Raw genomic sequence first — 18,319 nt, 5'->3', positions numbered from 1 at the left:
GAGCAATTGAGCGTTTTACAATTTGAATACATAATCGATCGTTCGACGCGGGCAAAGTCTTCAAACCCCACACTGGGGCAGATGAGACTGCGATGGTGCTTATACTGTGAGATACAGAAAAGTGCCACACAAATTTAAATCTCAGCCTCACTGCCTCATCTCTCCTGCACTTGTCCGTTGCTGTGTATCATGGTGTTTCAGTTCTGATTTCTTCAAACTTTGTACTCACTTCTGGGACGGACTGTGTGCAAAAGAATATTTGTCAAATGCAAACACAGCAAAGCTAGATTTTTGCAGTTGTGACTCTTTTTTTTAACCGGTGCTGTTTACGGATAAGTAAAATCACGTAATGGAAATATCTTTGATGCATGCTCCCCTACGTGACTACAAAAATATGATACACGATAACTACTTTAAGTAATCCCCAACGCCATCCTCACTGGTCTCTGGTGATACATTTTAGAACAATTGTTCTGTAGAAAGACATGTAAAGGTTAATGTGATTGATGGAAAAGATTGCAAGACTCCATATGGTCGCAAACGTATTAATTTATGTAAATCAGACACCAACATGTTCCTACTGACAATTATCGTTTAGAACGCTACTGAAACACTGGCACAAGTGCAGGCTCTACGCTAAACAAACACGGCACATATTTTCATGAACTGCAGAACCAGATGTGCTTTTTTGATGACTCACTAGCAAAATGGTAAAAAAGTATATGATTCATTTATTCTATAATGATTCATTCGGCCTCCACATGATAATGATTTCAAAGTACTTTTTTTTTTATTATGACAACTCTGGATGATCGTACATCCAACTTAACATCGTGCTACTGTACAACTACAAAAACATCATTGAAAATACCAGGACGAATATCAGATAATGTCATCTCTAAATACAGGCCTACAAATCGACAAAGTTTTGAAATCACATTATACAGGACAAATGCAAAGTTTAGATCTTAGGTTAGACATAAGCATGCCAGTACTTGGATATCTGGTACCACAGACTGAACACAGTGACTGTGGGGGATCAGGTGTCAGGGGACTTCATTAACTTTATGTTTGCATTGAATCCTTAGTGTCTTCATAAGGGTTGATGTGTTTGTCTTTCTTTGCTATTTTAAGCTTCCCGTTGATCAAAGGTCCTCCCAGAGAAGATTTTTTTTTAATCAAAATAAATATTTCAAAGAAAACATCTCACAATAGTAAACATTCTAACAAACAATCAAACTGACATGAAATAAAAGCTTTCTCCCTCAGGTGATTGTCCATCATCAATCAGTGCAAGTGGATGATGGGGCGGGATTTGCGCACTGAAAGAGTCCCTCCAAGCCCTACCACTTGCTGTTTTCCAGGCCATTTCCCTTTCCCAGCTCTCAAACTGTGGTGCAGGAACTCAGGGAACAGGGATTTCTCACTTTAGTCCCTGTACAAGGCACAAAGTCCCTTCCAGTAGATCGTGGGGTGGGTGCCAACCAGCGGGCATCGAAGGACATGCTGCGTGCTCTGGCGCCACTCTGTAACCACAGTAAGTAAGGGACGGCCCACGGAGGTGTGCGGCGGTACTGAGCCAGCGCGGACCAGACCAGGGGCAGCGGGGGGCAGGAATTTAACAGCAGAGTGACAGGGCTCCCCAACATCCGGCTTCCTGAAAACAGGCACTTCGTTAATGAGCCCCATGCCGTTAGCTCTGCCCACACCCAGGGCATCATGGGGACACTTCCACCACCCCATAGCGAGTCCCGCGCCCTGGCTAGGAACGGGCTTCTGTAAGTCCCAGTCAGAGCCAGAGCAGAATGTGTGGGGACCCAGGAGAGGACGCGGACACCAGAGCGGGCCTCCACAGAGAGCAGCAGAGGAAGGCTGAGGCTTTGTCTTCGTCTTCCTCCCCAACCTGATACCGGAGTTGGAGAAATCAGGGCGGAGGGGAGGCATGTTGCTCAAGTAGGCCGGGGCTGAAGAGGATGCCTTAGACCACTGAGAGATTACTCTCACTTGAGAAGCATTGCTTGCATTCATGATTCATTCATGATTACACTGCCTTCATCACAATCCCCACACTACTTATCATCTCTCATTTCTCCCTGTGCACTGAGGAGGGCTTTACACTCTGTGGAGACACAGCGTTCAGTAGTACCTTCTGAGGTACAAGAGCCAGGCTGTCAGCTTTCAGCGCCTTGCTCCACAACTCCGAAACTCACTCCTTGCCAACATTTGTTACATTGTTTGAATTCAAACTAAAGACTTGCCTGCTTAGTCAGGCTTTTAGTTCGTGTTATAAGTGCTTTTTCTCCTTTGTCCACATTTTTTGTTTCCGTGTTTCTTTAATTCTGTTTCATTGTTTGTTTTACTTTCTCTCTCCTTTCTGTTTTTGTTTTTAACCTGGAAAGTGCCCCAGACACTGTTGGTGTACTTGAGCGTTGACATAAACCCTAGTAATCCTTGTACGCCGAGTGTCTTCACTCTGGCAGAAGAAGGCATGCCAGGTCAAGGACTGGAGCTGTGTTTTTGGAGAAATGGCATCGTTGGACATTTTTCTTTGGGACATTGGTGTTTGGGTTACTGGGATCCATGGGGATCATGTGTTTCTCTGTGAGTGCGTGTGTCCCTAAGGGATACCTTTTGTCTCTTGCGTTCTGTCTTTTGAATAGCTTTATGCTGTAGGTGTTAGAAGAATCAAAAGGGCATTTAGTGATACTAATGTCTTGTCTGGCCTGTGGGTGGGTGGGTGGTTCTGGAAGGAAAAACAAATAACCTGTTGCTGGAGGAAAGGGTCCTATCACCCTTAAATTGCTAGGTTTTCACAAAGTTAAGCATATCCTACTTACTGGGGTCACAATACTGTGCTGTCACTATCCATGCTACAGAATATTTGAAGACACAGAAACAGCTGGGTACCAGGGCAGAGCACAGAACAGTGTAGGACACTGCAGGACCTTGGCAGTAAAGGATTCACAGCTGGCTGGCAGGTGGCCCACAGAGCTGGTTCAGACCTGCAGGGGGTGGTTCTCCTTCACGATCTGTCTGGAGAGAAGAGGAAATCTGGAGGATTCTCAGCTCTGGTGCCTAAAGCAGACACAGGGAACAAATTATAAGTATTTTTGTCAATCTTTTCTAAGAAGATGCTTTGAGATACGGGGACTAGGGACAGTAAAATTCAAGCAGTGTGGGACTGCAGGCTACCACAGAGATGCCTGTCTTCGGAGCTCTTGCCCGTCTCCGCGCAGTTAGTCAAATGGATCAGCTCGTTGATTCTTGTTAATGCTGATTAAGAGACATTGTTGCATTGTGTGATTTATCAATATAGTAACGCCCTGGATGACCTTGGGTGGTCGGCGGGGATAGTGTGGAGCGTGCTGTGTTAGTACAATAGCTGGCAAGATTCGGATAGGAAAATAATATTTTCTGCGACGATTTATTTAAATGAAACCAGCTTTGTTCAAAGCGGAAATGCATGAAAATATTGGAACCTAGCTTGAGCAATGTGAAAGCTGTAACTGAGCTCAGGATTGTTTCAAACACGAGTCCTGCCCATTCCCCTTCACGCTCCTTTTTCGTCCTACATAGCTCTGGTTAAAAAACTAACGAGTTCACTAGAGAACGAAACTACGTTTACCATCACTTGTCTAATTAGCGATACCCCTTATAATACCACATTACGGTCTTACCAACTTTCTGAAACCAGGCATATACTTTACGCGCAAAACGCTTAATTTATACATTAATTATCCAAAAATCGCCAATTGTAGTTTTACCCTTTAAAAAAATAAAAATCACAACGCATTGTTCACATTATAATGATATATTTTAGACATTCCGTGAATGTTAATTTTACATTAGGAAATAAACCCATTTACCGTTGGTCTAGCTTTACAGTATTTTGTATCACACATTCATGCATGCTGAAAGCATAATATTCTTTTAAATTATTGGCGTTCTTAAAAATTCGGTAATAGAGCATCGTAGACATCTAAAACATAACAGCTTCAAAAACTGCATTGTGTTGTTTGAAAGACCCGCTGAAGAACATTTCCCACACCTTCCGACGGTTTGAACAGCTTTTACTCTACAATGAATGTAATGTGGTGTATTGACCGTATTTCAGAGATAATTTTTCAATATCTGTTTTCTTTTTTTCCGTTAAATGCCATATATGCAGCTATAACATTACATCACCTTATAAAAGAAAACTTCTGTAAAATACAGATGGTTTATCTGAAATCCTTACAGTCAACTTAGAAATTTAAGCCCCTAGCCGAGGAGACCGCCAGAAGACTGCAGACTTCAAGTCTCGGCGCAGTCAGACGATAATTGAAGAATCTTGTGGGTATACCGTATAAGGAAAACATAACGATAACGTATCATGAAACACAGAAAATATTTCAGCCCATTTATTTCCTCACTTGCTTTGATCTCCCAAAGCAGTATTTACTTCGTTATAAACACTGAAGTACATGTACAATATTTAAATATTTTTCGCGTTTGAGGAAATTAAAGACATAAGTCAAACTTGTTGAATTCATCTGCTGCGGATCCAATATCATCACACATCCATCTGACAAAACAAATTAAGCAAAGTTCAAGAACAACATATTGCGTGTGTCGAACAGTGTTCCTTATTGTCAGAATCGTCTTCCTTGTTCGTCTTCCAATCCTAATTTCTTTTTTTAATATGTGGCGTCGCTCACTGTAACGTTTTTCCAGACGAGGTGCTTATACAACAAAACCGTTGAACTGGTGATAAAATGAAGACCAAGACCGGGTAATTCTCAGTCCAGACATTCCGGGTTAGGATATAAAACAATTTAACCCACTCAAATTAAATTTGTAACACTGAAATGATGTGATAAAATGGTGGTGCATCAACAAAAAAGAAAAACAGAAAGAATTAAAACATTTACGCCAAGATTCACAAATACTTAAGGGAATCCAATAAACTCACAAAAACATCTGACGCAGGGGGATATATAAAAAAGCTCATTGTTATAAACTAACGGAATCGTTTTTAATCATCTATTGTATCTCCGTAGTAAGCGAGGAAACCAGAGCAACTCCACTCGGTCACGGGGAACAAACTCACCTTGTACCTCGTTCCCAAAGAGCCATCAGGCAGAAGCGCCGTGGTTATCACCTTAACAGACACAAGAGAGTTAAGAAGACGATTATAAAGTATTCAGTTCAGGAACTTCTTATTTTAACACGGATATAGAAACCAGTTGTCAAGAGCTCTGCCCCTAGATAGAGACGGTGTCTATGATTTTCACCAAGAAGTTATCTCCCAGCCACACACACAGTTTCTCAAAGCCTCGCAGTGCCACGAACGCTGGACTGCGTTTATGATGGCCACTATCTGTGTGGCCAGAAACAGTGTGTGTATTTGGGGGGAGGGGTACACACTGCTGTACTGGGAATCTTTGGGGATGTAAAATCATTTCTGTTTCTAGAAGTTAGAAAATTCACTGGGTTGTGACGATGAAAATTCACCGACCTGCAAGATGTATATCAGTTGTTTTGGCACTCCCCTCAATTTAAATTCTATGGCCAGCCTGCAGGAGCAAACGCCCCTGCATTCCCAGAGCGCCGCTTGATCCTGTGGTTCCTCAGCTTTCACAGTCTTTTGCTGTCCCAGGGTCATCTGGGACACCTTGACCTGTGATGGAAGCCCAGTCGTATGCCAAATGGGCACAGTTACTAAAGGGGGGAAGTATCTGGTGACCCCTGAGCTCTTTATATCCTTGTTTCCTTTGTTATGAAACGTTGGCCTTTAACAGTGCCTCAGAAGCCTGTGTGAGATTTTCTTGTGCGCGACGCAACTAAATAAAAAGAACATACTGCAAGAGCTTCTCACGCTCACAGAGTATCTTTCTTTCTGAGCTAGGAAAGACAAAAAGGCTTTCATCTTTTTTTCCCCTCTCAACTCCTCTCCTCCGCTGTGCATTAGATTAGTGCTTCCCCACACGGAGCAGATGTTTCTCCTGCCTCTTTGTGCACAGCCCGGATGTCTAGTGATTCCTGCCAACATCTCCGAGACAAAGATCGGAGGGAAAAGATGGCCATGTTGGTATGCAGATCATTTTGTATCAGTTAATGTAATTAGCCCCTGTTCGTTATATATACAGTACAAAGGTTATTCCTGCTATGCCAGCAAGTGTCGTTTTGTGGTTAAGCTGTTGCCCCGTTGAGCTACCCAACTGACCGATTGGCCATCGAGAGAACAGACATATCATCACTCATCTCCCCACTTGTGGTGCAGCTTTGCTTCACAGCAGATTGAAAAGCTTTGGATGGTATTTCTGTTGCGGTTTATCTTTAACATATCCTGTGGACTGTGTTTGAATTTTGTGCTACAGTAAATGCCTTGGTGCTCTTTTGTCCCCTCACTCTTAAAGGGCCAGCACTGTGTTTTTTATTTGCTTTTACTCTACAGCTCCTACATGCATGGTGAGATCTATCCCCTGGAGCACACAAAACCCATGAATTTCTGCCACTGGCCGTGCCAACACTCTTTCACCTGCTCACTGCAGGATGAAAAGCAACTCTTCTCTGCTCTGACTGCTCAGTGGTGACTCCTTGGCTCTGTCACACTTCCCAGCCCGACTTGTTAAGCTTGACATTACATTTGTTGTTTAGAGGCTTGAGAACCAGGGGGGAAGCTATATCACAATTGCACAGCACAGGAATCTGCACAACCCATATAAGAGCACGTTGATCTCCTTTCTCCATCTGTGTAATGATTTACAGGTCAGGTATGAAACAGTTTGGCAGTGTCTGAGAAGATGGCTTAACCACATTAAATTAACCGTTTCATAGCTCATAAAAACAGAACAAGATATAAATACCACATTGAAATCACAGGTATTATGTTGTTTTCATGCGTCATTAGATTTAAATTCAGCCTAAGATTTTATTCTAACATCTCACCAACACTATTTCGCAGAATAAGAAACTACAAACTTGAAAACAACAAAGGCAAATCAGAGGATTTTAATTTACAAACTCTGAAAAGCCTACATGCAGCTGAAATATCTATTCCTAGTTTTCTGAAATCAAGAAATGAAGGAATTTGAAACTGCTAACGATTTCTGTAGGATTCACACATTTCTCTATTTTTTCTGGATAAAGTGCTTAACTAAAAGCTCAAATCAAAAGCCCGTGACCGTCTTCAGAAAACATGGAGTGAAAATTGATGGAACGATAAAATTAAAAGCCGTAGATAAAATCTCTTTTATCTACAGATTTTTTAGGCCTTCAGCTAGCTGTCCTAATTTAAAAACGTCAAACCCCCAGAGAAACAGTCACAGTATTATTTAGAAGCAGAGGAGACGGAGCTGCCATGTTAAGTTTGCACTGCTGTCTAGGTATCTGGTGTTCAGGGCTGCAAGTGTCAGGAAGGCTCTGGGCAGATGGTGACTGTTGCAGGTTAACAAGTGGAGATGGCTATCTCCGCAGGGTAGAGGCTTTAGGGATGAAAGAAGTAAGAAAACCGCCATGGCAGGGGAACCGTGGATTAGAGACGCGCTGCTGGAACACAGCAGAAACAGGGACAAAGACAAGGTGGCACAACACAGCTGGAGCCAAATTCCCAATGTCACGTGGGAAGGAAGGGCGGTCATTGTAGCGCTCTGAGATGAAGCTGGAGGCCAGCGGATGAATGTCAACACAGCAGAGCAGGCTGACTAACTCACTGCTCTGCGGGTGATGTGCATGCGGCCTTTCACAGTGGCTACCTGACGATTTGAACTTCCATTTCATCAAAAGCCGTAATCAACACCTTTCCCCGGTGAAAGCATTCAGTGATTACCGTTGTGAGTAAGAGCGAAATAATCCTCTCATCCCAAAGGATTGCAAAGCGCTTTCTATATGAGGAGACCCAATTCATCTGCTACTGAAGGACAGCCCTCCTCCCACTTGGGCGAGACATGACAGTCATTATATGCCAGCTGTCCTACGACACAGCAGAGCAGGCAGAGAAGAGAGGAGTGAGAATTTGCTTGCCAATTGAATCCCAGAGGAAACTGAGGTAGGCCGGATTGTTCAACCCCAGAATGCAATGTAGACAGGGCACTGGGACACCACTGCTCTTTCAAAAAGAGCCATGGGATCTGTAATGACTAAGCGGACAGGACCTCCGTTTTAACATTCCATCTGAAGAACCAGCCCCTGCTACACCAGTGTCTCCGGGCCCCATACTGCGACATTGGTTTGGAAATTCTGACCCAGGTGAGCTGGGTGAGCTACACTACTGGCGCAACGGCACCACTTAGAACAGCAAACGGGACTTTCTTTGAGGCCTCTCCTTCCAGTATTGAAAAATCCCAGCCTTACTTAGCTTCTGTGAGTTTAAATTTCCAAGAGCTACTAAAAGGTGAATGCTCTATAGACCACCTCTATAGACACCTGCGGAAGTGGGTGCTTAGAATTTGATAAGATCAGGAAGGAATGTAGAATGTAACAAGGGCAGTTTCATGTGGCCTTGCTAAAGTATTCATCCGCTGATAAAAAGTACAGTTTTTAAAGTGAATATTTTTTTTTTCCGAAACTTAACTGCTCTAACTGAACTACTTTTTTGGGTGAAAGAAGTTAAATGTCAGCATAAACTGCAAAGAAAAAAAACATCACCCACTTTGCTATGGCAACCCTAAATTACTCCGGGAGCACAGAATTACTTTGACAAGTCACACAATTAGTTGAACAGCCTCTGTCTGTGTGCAATAATTGTGGTTCACATGATTTTGGAATAAACACCCCTGTCTCCATAAGGTCCCACAGTGAATTTAAAGCAAAGATTTGACCATGCTGATCAGGGAGCTTTCAAAGCGAAGCAGGGGCCAAGTTGCAGAAAGGCAGTGATTCGGAGAAGGGTATAAAAATAAAAAAATAAATACCTCTTTGAGCATGCTGAAGTCAATCACTAAGAAGATGAGGGTGGAAGGTGTATTGAACCACCCAGACAGGCTGTCCCTCCAAACTGAACAGCTGGGCAAAGAGGAAACTGGTTAGGCTTGTTGCTGTGAGGCCAGTGGCATCTTGACAAGAGTTATAGAGCTCAATGGCTAAAACGGGAGAAAATGATGAGCGGAGGTCTACAACATCCGGGTCTCCTCTAAGCTTGCCTGCATGGCCAGCCCATCTCAAAAAGAAGTTTGCAACAAAGCATTCAAGTAGCAGAAGGTTTTGTGGACAGAAGCCAACAGCAATTAGAACCCTCTGGTCCAAATGCAATGACTGTTGTTGTTCTGTGGCAAGACTTTAAAAGCCTTGTCCACCAGTGATTCCCCTACCAGCTTGACAGAGGTTGAGCAAAGCTGCAAAGCGAATGCAAGGAAATTGCACCACCCCAGTGAACAAATTTAGTAGAGACTTAGTTCATATTCAAAAGACTTGAAGCTGTATTTGCTGCCAAAAGGTCTTTCATCTGCCTCAGGGGGGGTAAATTCTCATTCAATCCCATATTTTAGTTTAGGATCTTGCTGACATTTAACTTTGTTAACCCACGGATTTGTTCTGTTGAAGTACTGGGGTTTTGATTAAAAATATCTCCTTTAAAAATGTGTATGCATTGTTTGTGATTCGATAAGATGGGACATCACCGGAAGGGAGTGAATACTTTTGCAAGGCTCTATATTTCTGGGCTATTTCAATTTTGAACATAGAAATTGTGATGAATAGTGATGAAGAATACAGAAGCTGAAATACTGTAGATATGACTGAAATGATCGATAATTGCTCCTTAACCCAGTTAAGGTACACACTAGGGAAGATGCTTTTATTGATTTAAACTTTTCTAACAAAAGGAATATAATTAAGGAAATAGATGTGACATAACCAGGGAGGAATAGTGACCATAATATGGTAACTATTGATGGATACTTTAAATCTCTGAAGTTGAGTGTAAAATTGGGTTTCATCATTTCAGGAAAGCAGACAAGGCTTATAAATGATGAACCGGAACCACGTGGGTTCAGAGTCGACAGCTATACTTCAAAAGCACTGTGTTAAAGGCTGAAACAAATTCATCCCTCATACAAATCAATCCAAATCTAGACAAATACTGTTTAAACAATTTCTTGCAGAAATGGGGGGAAAAGGATCTTTATGAAAGATAAAGAATATTCAGATGCAGCTGAAAATATATATTTTAAATATTAGAACAGTCCAGAAAAAAATCAATTAAAATGTTGCATTGGATGCAAAAAGTATGCCAAAAATGTACTACAACATTAAAAAAAGGAAATGAGTAGTTTCCAAGATAATAAGGGATTGCTCACTTTTGCACCCATTTATACAGTTGAGTATTTTACTTGAACAACTCAGCAGAAGCATCCTTCTCCACACAGTGTCTCACCTAGGATCCAATTCCACATCCTTCCAGTGTCAACCCTATCCACAGTCCCACACAGCTGCCTGGTTCAGGGTTAATTTTTCATTAACTACAGATACTCACGCAGCTGGGATTGACATGGTTTTCCTGCATGTTTCTGTTCCGCTCTGCTGTGTTCTTCCACAGAGCAGAGGGGGGAATATTGGCTGCCATGCGCTACCTGCTTCCTGCTCACAGCCGTCTTCCCGAGAGAGCGTGACATTACCCAGCCCCCTGAAAAAGAGAGCTTGAAGAAACAAACAAGCCGTCGTCAAAAATAGCTAAGCACGCAAATGAAACAAAAAAAAATGAATTTCAGGTTATAAAACAGCGACAGAACAGCTTGACAAAATGCTACAGTTGTTGTAAAACAAGAGGAGGAACCTCCCGTGTGACGTAACTGCTCCAGGTGCTCACCTGAGGGCAGGTTGACCTTAAGGATCACGGGTTTGAGCCTGGGGCTCGTCATGAGCTGAAGGTCATCCTTCCTGTGACCGCAGAGGGTCTCTGAGGTCGGGTTGGGTACAAAACAAACAGCTAATGAAGGATACGAGATGTTAAAGCGGTGGGCAAATCGTATATTTATTATTGTGAACGTGAAAAAAATGCACAATAAGCTAATGTGCAGTATTAAAATAGAAAAGCTCAAAGCAGAAAACCTCAGAGAGTCTTATGTTTCTCACAGCCTGGATGGTAGAATGCCCCTTTCTTTCTGCGTACTGAATGAAGACACACTCAATTCGTGTTCCTGTGTGCCACCCCCCAGCCCCGGTAGCTCGTATCCTGAGAGGGGAGGGGCGCACAACAGAGATACCCCGCGGGCTGCTGTTTTGCATGCGGTCCAGGGGTCTCCGAGGCAGGTGCTCAATCTGCATGTGGTGGCCCAGCGAACAGTCCCTCTCTTGTCTGGGCTGCTGGAGCTCGGTCACTGCAGTCGGCTGATTCCTCTCTTCATTTCCCGGCTCCTAACCCACGATAAACACAGGTGCACACGAATCTTCCCCTGTAGCGGCTGGAAGGAGAGGAAGCCCATTCATTCGCGTCCAGGGAAGTACAGACTTGTTTTCAAGGAGCAGGACAGTATTAGAGTTCCAACACCACGTCCCGAATTCGTGTGGAATGAATAATGTTCTGAAAGCAATGGATCACGTCTCATTCTTACAGAAATATCCATACTATTTGTGTGCACATGTAGTGGATATGTTATGTTTAAGATCTGTGAATAAATCCTTGTTGTTTGTGTTGCTGAAATCTGCTTAACACAATTACGGTATGCCTTTGAATTAGAATCTGTATTCCTGAGATTTACTGAAGCTGATTAACACTATTAGGTCAATAAAAAATCGAGGTCATAAGGTGTAATGAATGCCATTACACAAAAAAGAAGAACAAAGATATGTAAAACAGTACTTTTGATTTTGGAAAAGCTGTGCTAATATATGACAGAGGATTGTTTTCATGCCATTTGGAAAACTACTGTCTCTGCAAATGGTGATCAGTGGTTATAGGTCTTTACTGGTAATTATCAGAGTTGATAATCAACTTGGTCAATTCTATCAGTATGAGAAAGAGTCTCCACCAGGAACAACCCCTGTCCTGAATATGGGTAGGCGTTTAGTACTTGGTCCCAGTCTAAACATCAGTGATCAAGCCCCTGTCCTTTAACAGGTCCCCACATGCAGACACTCCATAGTCCAACAGGCTGGTCATGACCTGCACAGACAGGCACCTCAGTAGCACAGATCGCCACATTTTTCATAGAATTATTAGGGACATCTCTGTAGCAGAAGCAGATCTTGCTTCTTTTTGGATGTTAACAGAAAAAAATGAAAATGTGAGTTGTGCAGGATTCAAATTAATCAAAGTATTATGAGGTTTAAAATATTCATTAAGTTATATTAATAGAATATTAATAGTATTATTAATAGAAAATGAATAATAATGTGGCTTCCAGCCCATACCCCCTGTTTAACCAGGTGGGCTGGCCAGGCCTTGTTGTAGTGGTGATATATGGTGAGGTTTAGACCATGGTTAGGATTGTACACAACAACTGGCTTTAAAATTTCTGCAGTTCTGAACAGAGTGCAACACACGCTGTGCACAGAACATAATGTATCTTGAAAATACCATGATAGTTGGGTACTTAGGCTATTTCTAGCTTTGTTTTATTGAATGTTTTAATTTGATCAATTCAAACCCATTTGAATTAAAAGCACACTGCCACCACAATAATATACCTGAGCAAAGAAAATAATGAAGTATTTCTAAAGCATTATTGGATATGTTCTTTTACTTAAGTAAACTTCATTTTTTCTGGATATACAGTACAGTGTTCTGTGAGGCAATGGTGTCTTCAAAGACTAAGGTAAACTAAAGGTTTAAAGGAAATACCTTGTGCTGATAAATATCTACGCCCTCATCACAGGGAATATGTCATCCTAACTGGCAGATTGGGTTATACTGATGGTAATGACTGGTGTGTGAACCCAGGGATGTTCTTTCAGTGAACTTTGCCCGACATTCCATGAATTGCAACCTTACTTACTCCCTTCATTAATGCGTAAAACACGGAATGCCGAGGAATGAGCTTGTGCAATAACCAACCTGTACAACCTTGAGCTGCACAATAAGGGCACTGATACCCAATAATTCATATCATTGGCTGACCAGCAGGTGGCACTCTTCCTTCTCAATCAGAACATCTTTGCTGTAGGAGGTGAGGTCCTGACCAGTTGGTCATTAAAGATCCAATGGCAGTGAGCTGCTTCTTCAGTAAACTTTTTTTGTAAGACTTGGGGGTGTTATGAGGTGACCTGTCTAATTTCACTCTGGATGTGAACAATATGGCCTCTCTACATTTCCCCCTTTAATTCAATGATAAGCAGTTTCGCTCTGTCTGATCTGTGGTGTAGTAGGGTTGCTGACTCACAACAGCTGCCACGTACCACCCAGGTAGGGGCGGCACTCCAGTGGTGGATGAATTGAGTCCCCAGCAGAGCAAAAAGCACCTCGGGGTCCTTTGGAATGAAAAGCACTATATCCGTGAAAGAAACTACTATTATTCCCTTTGTAAAACCCTAGCTGGTGCTGAGTGTTGCCTGTGTGTCTTTACTTAAGATAAAACAATAGCCTAATTCCATCAGTTGCACTGATTGTGGTAGTTTAATTACAAAAGCAAATGAGAAGAAAACACAGATTATTTGGACATCTTCTCCTGAGAAAATGAATAATCAAGTATAGACCAGTGAAATACATTGATTTCCTGGGACAGTCTGCGAAAAAAATGGACTGCAGTCATTCAAAGAGAGATGGATCAGACGGCAACCATCTAAGATCAGGTTCTTGCCTTATGAATCACCATGCCTTAATGAATAAGAAATCTGACAGATTTGTTCAATTTTATAAAACTGCTCGTGAGCCTTCCATTTATAATTGAAAGCGCTGGCTTAAGAAGTGAACTATAACACATGCTGTGGGATACATGGGCACTTCAATGGCCCTTAAAAGGCAAGAAAATGAGAGATAATCAAACAGAATGGAGAGTTGCACTCGTGAGACATCACCTTGCCTTTTCAGAAAGGTTTAACACTGTCAATGATAATATTCACTGATGGAACCCATGGAAATCAATTGCAGTAATCAAGCTAGAATGCACTGCGGAGACATTCAGACTTCATATGTAATGAACAGCTACCGGAGCGATTACATTTTCAAATTTATTCTCATTCACTGGTCACTTAATGTAACTGGCAATGACTGAAAGAGATGTTATGACTGCGGTTCAGAGATTTCATTATCAGTTTTTAAATATTATGTAATTGCTGCCACTTTTGACATTGTCATTGTCATGTACTGCATGTATATCTCATAGAATCTCTGGACTAGACTAGAAAATACTTGATTTATACAAATCAATACACATAATACCAGAACCTTTCCCTTCAGCTATAGGACCTGGTTACAGGAGATACAGTATGCTCAACTGCCAATTAACATCGCTATCGACACATTCCATTAAAATTAAATTCTCCAGTTTAGAATACAGCTAAATCAAACGCGAGCATTAAGAATTGACTGCCTTCCATTATGAGCACTGGTATCAGGATGAACTGGCAGCCCCTACTGTCTTTAAAGGCATGGAGTAATGATTGTATTTCATATTTTTTACTAAATCTGTAATATAAAGTGATTTACAGGAGTGAGTATGGACAATGAAATATTATATTGGGTATTGTTAATCCACAGTTGACTAGCACTGACAAGTAGGCTTCTAAAAACCAGGAAATATTGTGCCACAGACGCCTTAAGATGATTTAGACAACCAAAAGGCTGGTTAAGATCAAATTAACTGACAGCAGTTTTGCCATCTTGTGATCTATTTTTATCACATCTCGGAGCTAAGCAAGGCAGTGCCTGATCAATATCAGATGTGGACACCTTTATGGAAAACCATGAAATGGTTTTGAAAAGGTCTATACAGATCTGATTTATACTTATTAACCTCAGCAATCTGGAGTCCCTAAATGCTTTGAATTTCAAAGAAAGTTATTATTCCTTCTCTGAATAAAATTGACCATTCCAGCCTGGGAAGATGCTAGGTGCCACACCTTCTGTAAAGGACCTACTGGTCCTCTTTTGCCTCCACGTGCTGTATGTTAGAATTCGGAAGAGAAAGATTTTTTCCAATCAGCATTTTCTGGGAACATGCAGTTAGCTGGCTGGTACTATGTTGTAACAGAGCTGTGTTCAAAAAATGAAACAAACAAAAAAAATGTTATCTCTCAACTTGACTCAATCTAATAAAAATCAATCTACTTTTCATTTCTGTTTTTATTGACATGCACTTTGCACAAGGCCTTGCTGCCATAGCAACACAGCTGAAGCTCTCCAGTACTTTGGCAAAAGGGAGCCTCATTAAGTTTTCTTTTCCTGAAGAAAAAATGAAAAGCCAATGCATCTTTCTTTACTCTTATATGAGCTGGGAGCACAGTGTTTACAGAAGACCCTTTTAAGGGGCATTTTATCTAAAATATAAGGTATATCTGGGATTGTGGGGTACCTTTAAGGTATTGTTTAGGTTATTAGTGCTTAGGGAAGAGAATACGTCAACAATAAAGTGAGAGTTTAGTTTTAATTTCTTAGAAACTGAGAAACCTTAAGGGTGGCATGGTGGTACAGTGTTTAGCATTGCTATCTTGCAGTACTGGGGCCCTGGGGTCAATTCCAGACCTGGGGTGCTGTTGATATTGAGTTTGATATTGAGTTTATGTTCCACCTGTGTTCACATGGGTTTCCTCCCACAGCTCAAAAAACTACTGTAGCTTCTGGAAACAATAGCCCTGCCGTGATGAGGTGTGCCCTGTGATGGACAGGTGAGCTGTCCAGTGTGTATCTTACCTTGTGCCTGTTGCTTGCTGGGATAGACTTTGGCTCTCCCAACTGCATGAAATGGATGGGTGGAACTACCAAAGGGGCAGAAGAAATATTTTAATGAATTTTGTTAATCCATGTTTGAGTTTCACTGACTAGTAGGCATCAAAACGCCAGGAAATATTGTGCCACAATCTATTTAAAACTGGCACATAGGCTCTCTGAACTCTTTAGAGAGAAAGTGAACACTGACTAGAGAAGTTTTGTATTTTAAAAACTAGGGATATATCGCAGAGCAGAACTGAAAAATACCATTTAGTGCCTGCTCCATCTAACAGGTTGCAGATATGATAGTTCTGATCTTTCAGTTCTCTTTTCTCAAGTCCATGTTATTAAGAAAAATCATCAAAGTGCTCATAGAATTCATTTTCTCTGTTTCATATCATTCCAAGCTATAAGAACCTATATTTAGAACTTTTTTTCATGTCATGTTTTCTGTTGTGTAAAGTTTATTAATCACTTTCTGTTAGTACTGCTTTTACTAGAACCCTGTACCCTACGCTGTATTGCTTACTTTTGCTTTTCATTTTATATCTGCTGATTAATTAGTAGTCTTTTCCTCTTTTTGTCTGTCCATGAATAGTACAGTACTGTCTGTCTCGTTTCTTCTTTCATTTCCATTCAACGTGGTCTTTTCCATTCTACAATCCTTGTGTAAAAACAAAAACAAAACGTGACGTTACAGTAAGTCAATCTTTTTAAAGGCTGGGCTGCATTACAGCTTGTAAGATGCAACACTCGATTCACTGCTGACTGGTTCATCTTACGTCTCACGTCAGAAAATTACTGAAGACAGGATATATATGTTTTCTTCATTTTTGCCCTTTCCTTTAAATTAGCGCTTTTGTGATTTTCCCTAAAACATGCACATTTGTAACTATACGTTAATAGCTAAGAGCTTCAAAATTATATTTGCTGCTGGTAGTTTCATGTGAAAAAGATAAATGAACTCATCACACGATTTGCCATTTAACGCAGTATTGACAGAATACTAAATAACCGCAACAACACAAACTGCACTAAGCGGGGCCATGCATCATTACTCCTGCGAACTTTACCAGTGAAAACAAATTAAAACACTTTACATTTACTGACACCGTCTTACAAAGTATAGCATTTTTAGCATTTAGTTGCTCATTACAACTTAAATAACACCTGTTTTTCTTTGTCGGTTGTTTTTACAGTGCTGACACTCCAGTTTCTAATATTCCTGACCTTCATCTGTCTACAGCCTCACTCGCAGAACATTTAAGCCTCTATAATCCTGCTCTCTTATTGTACTTTCATTGCTTTTCTGTAAGAAGTTCCCACAGATCTCACCAAAATACTAATGTCCTGCATATTTGAGCGGATCTTCGTGTTAGGTTTTTGCATGTGAAGTGTCTGAGAAATGCTCTGCAATGGTTTACAGTTGTACACGATGGTACACTTAAAATAGTAACGCAGATATTCATATAAAATAGAGAGTTTTAATACTACATATTGGATTTGGGGGTTCTAATGGGAATCTGAACACAGTTACTACTAGCTCAACGACAACAACCTATTTTCAAGAACACAATTCACAGTCCCTGTGCGTTCATTTCTCGGGTATGCGCCGCACTCGGCTAACCCACGCTTCAAGTCTTTCCCTCTCTCTTCTGCTATATGACTCGTTTATCGATTACCTACGTATTTATTTACAAAGATCCGGTCCCCCACACATAACCCTGCCCGTATTCGTATCTCGCAGTCTGATGACATGACACAGAACATTAGCGAACTCATAAATCCGGAAAAAGCAACAAAACTATTCTTTCAAAACACATTGAGAATCGTTTCAATGTTCACCTTCCGTCTTCCACAGCTTTCTACATTTCTGTTCACAGACCTGTGACTCATGTATTTCTTGTTACACGCAAAAAAAAATGGCCTTGAAAATCTCGAAACACGAATGCACTAGTTGTCAGCGTTAGCAGAATATGGTTGTGATTTACCGGAATATGTTGTTACAGTTTTGTGTGGCAATAGCCTTTTTGTTCTTTGGTATTCAATGATCACGTTTGAAGTGACTGCAGGCAAGGTCTAACGAGCGTACAGTGATCACTCCTATTTTTCACCTATTTACAGGAGAAACAAAAACATATCTTCGAACAAATTTACCTTTGTACGAGAAATTGTAAATATTCTGTCCGTGCATAATTTAGGTGACCGGTTGTACTGTTGCCTTGAGCACGAATAGAATTGTTACTGCACAAAAACGTAACTTCCTTGTGTGTTCAGTATTTCTTCATAAAAAAACTTTATTGGAGCCACAATCGACAACGTGAAGTCAAGGTCGTTCTATAGCCTGCACACCAGTAAATGCACTGCTGTAAATGTGTGGTTTATTTGCATTTCAAGGTCAGCCTATAAAAACTAATTTTCGCTCAAAAAACAAACAGTAACCTTCACTCCACAAAAAACACATCATAAAACTGTATCAAAAAGTACGGCACAATGGTGCATCTTTAATAGAAGAGACGCAGACTTGATCTTCAA

At 41.2% G+C, this 18,319-nt stretch overlaps 1 long non-coding RNA gene across 2 annotated transcripts; it reads right to left on the bottom strand.

The window, feature by feature from the left end:
• Nucleotides 1-757: 757 nt before the first annotated feature.
• On the bottom strand, nt 758-18,007 carry LOC138239422 (uncharacterized). Of its 2 annotated transcripts, XR_011189899.1 has the most exons (7): nt 17,942-18,007; nt 16,314-16,448; nt 15,767-15,831; nt 10,787-11,381; nt 10,454-10,616; nt 5,090-5,140; nt 758-3,075 (listed from the first exon to the last, which is right to left on the bottom strand). It is a non-coding gene; the product is annotated as an uncharacterized lncRNA (long non-coding RNA). The 2 variants fall into 2 exon arrangements; XR_011189900.1 differs by lacking the exon at nt 16,314-16,448 and having other exon boundaries at nt 17,942-18,004.
• Between the last annotated feature and the right edge of the window lie 312 nt (nt 18,008-18,319).

The sequence above is a fragment of the Lepisosteus oculatus genome, chromosome 6 (assembly GCF_040954835.1).
Source record: "Lepisosteus oculatus isolate fLepOcu1 chromosome 6, fLepOcu1.hap2, whole genome shotgun sequence".
Lineage (NCBI taxonomy): Eukaryota > Metazoa > Chordata > Actinopteri > Semionotiformes > Lepisosteidae > Lepisosteus > Lepisosteus oculatus.
Note: the sequence above shows the minus strand (reverse complement) of the source record. Positions and strands in the feature narration are given on the sequence as shown.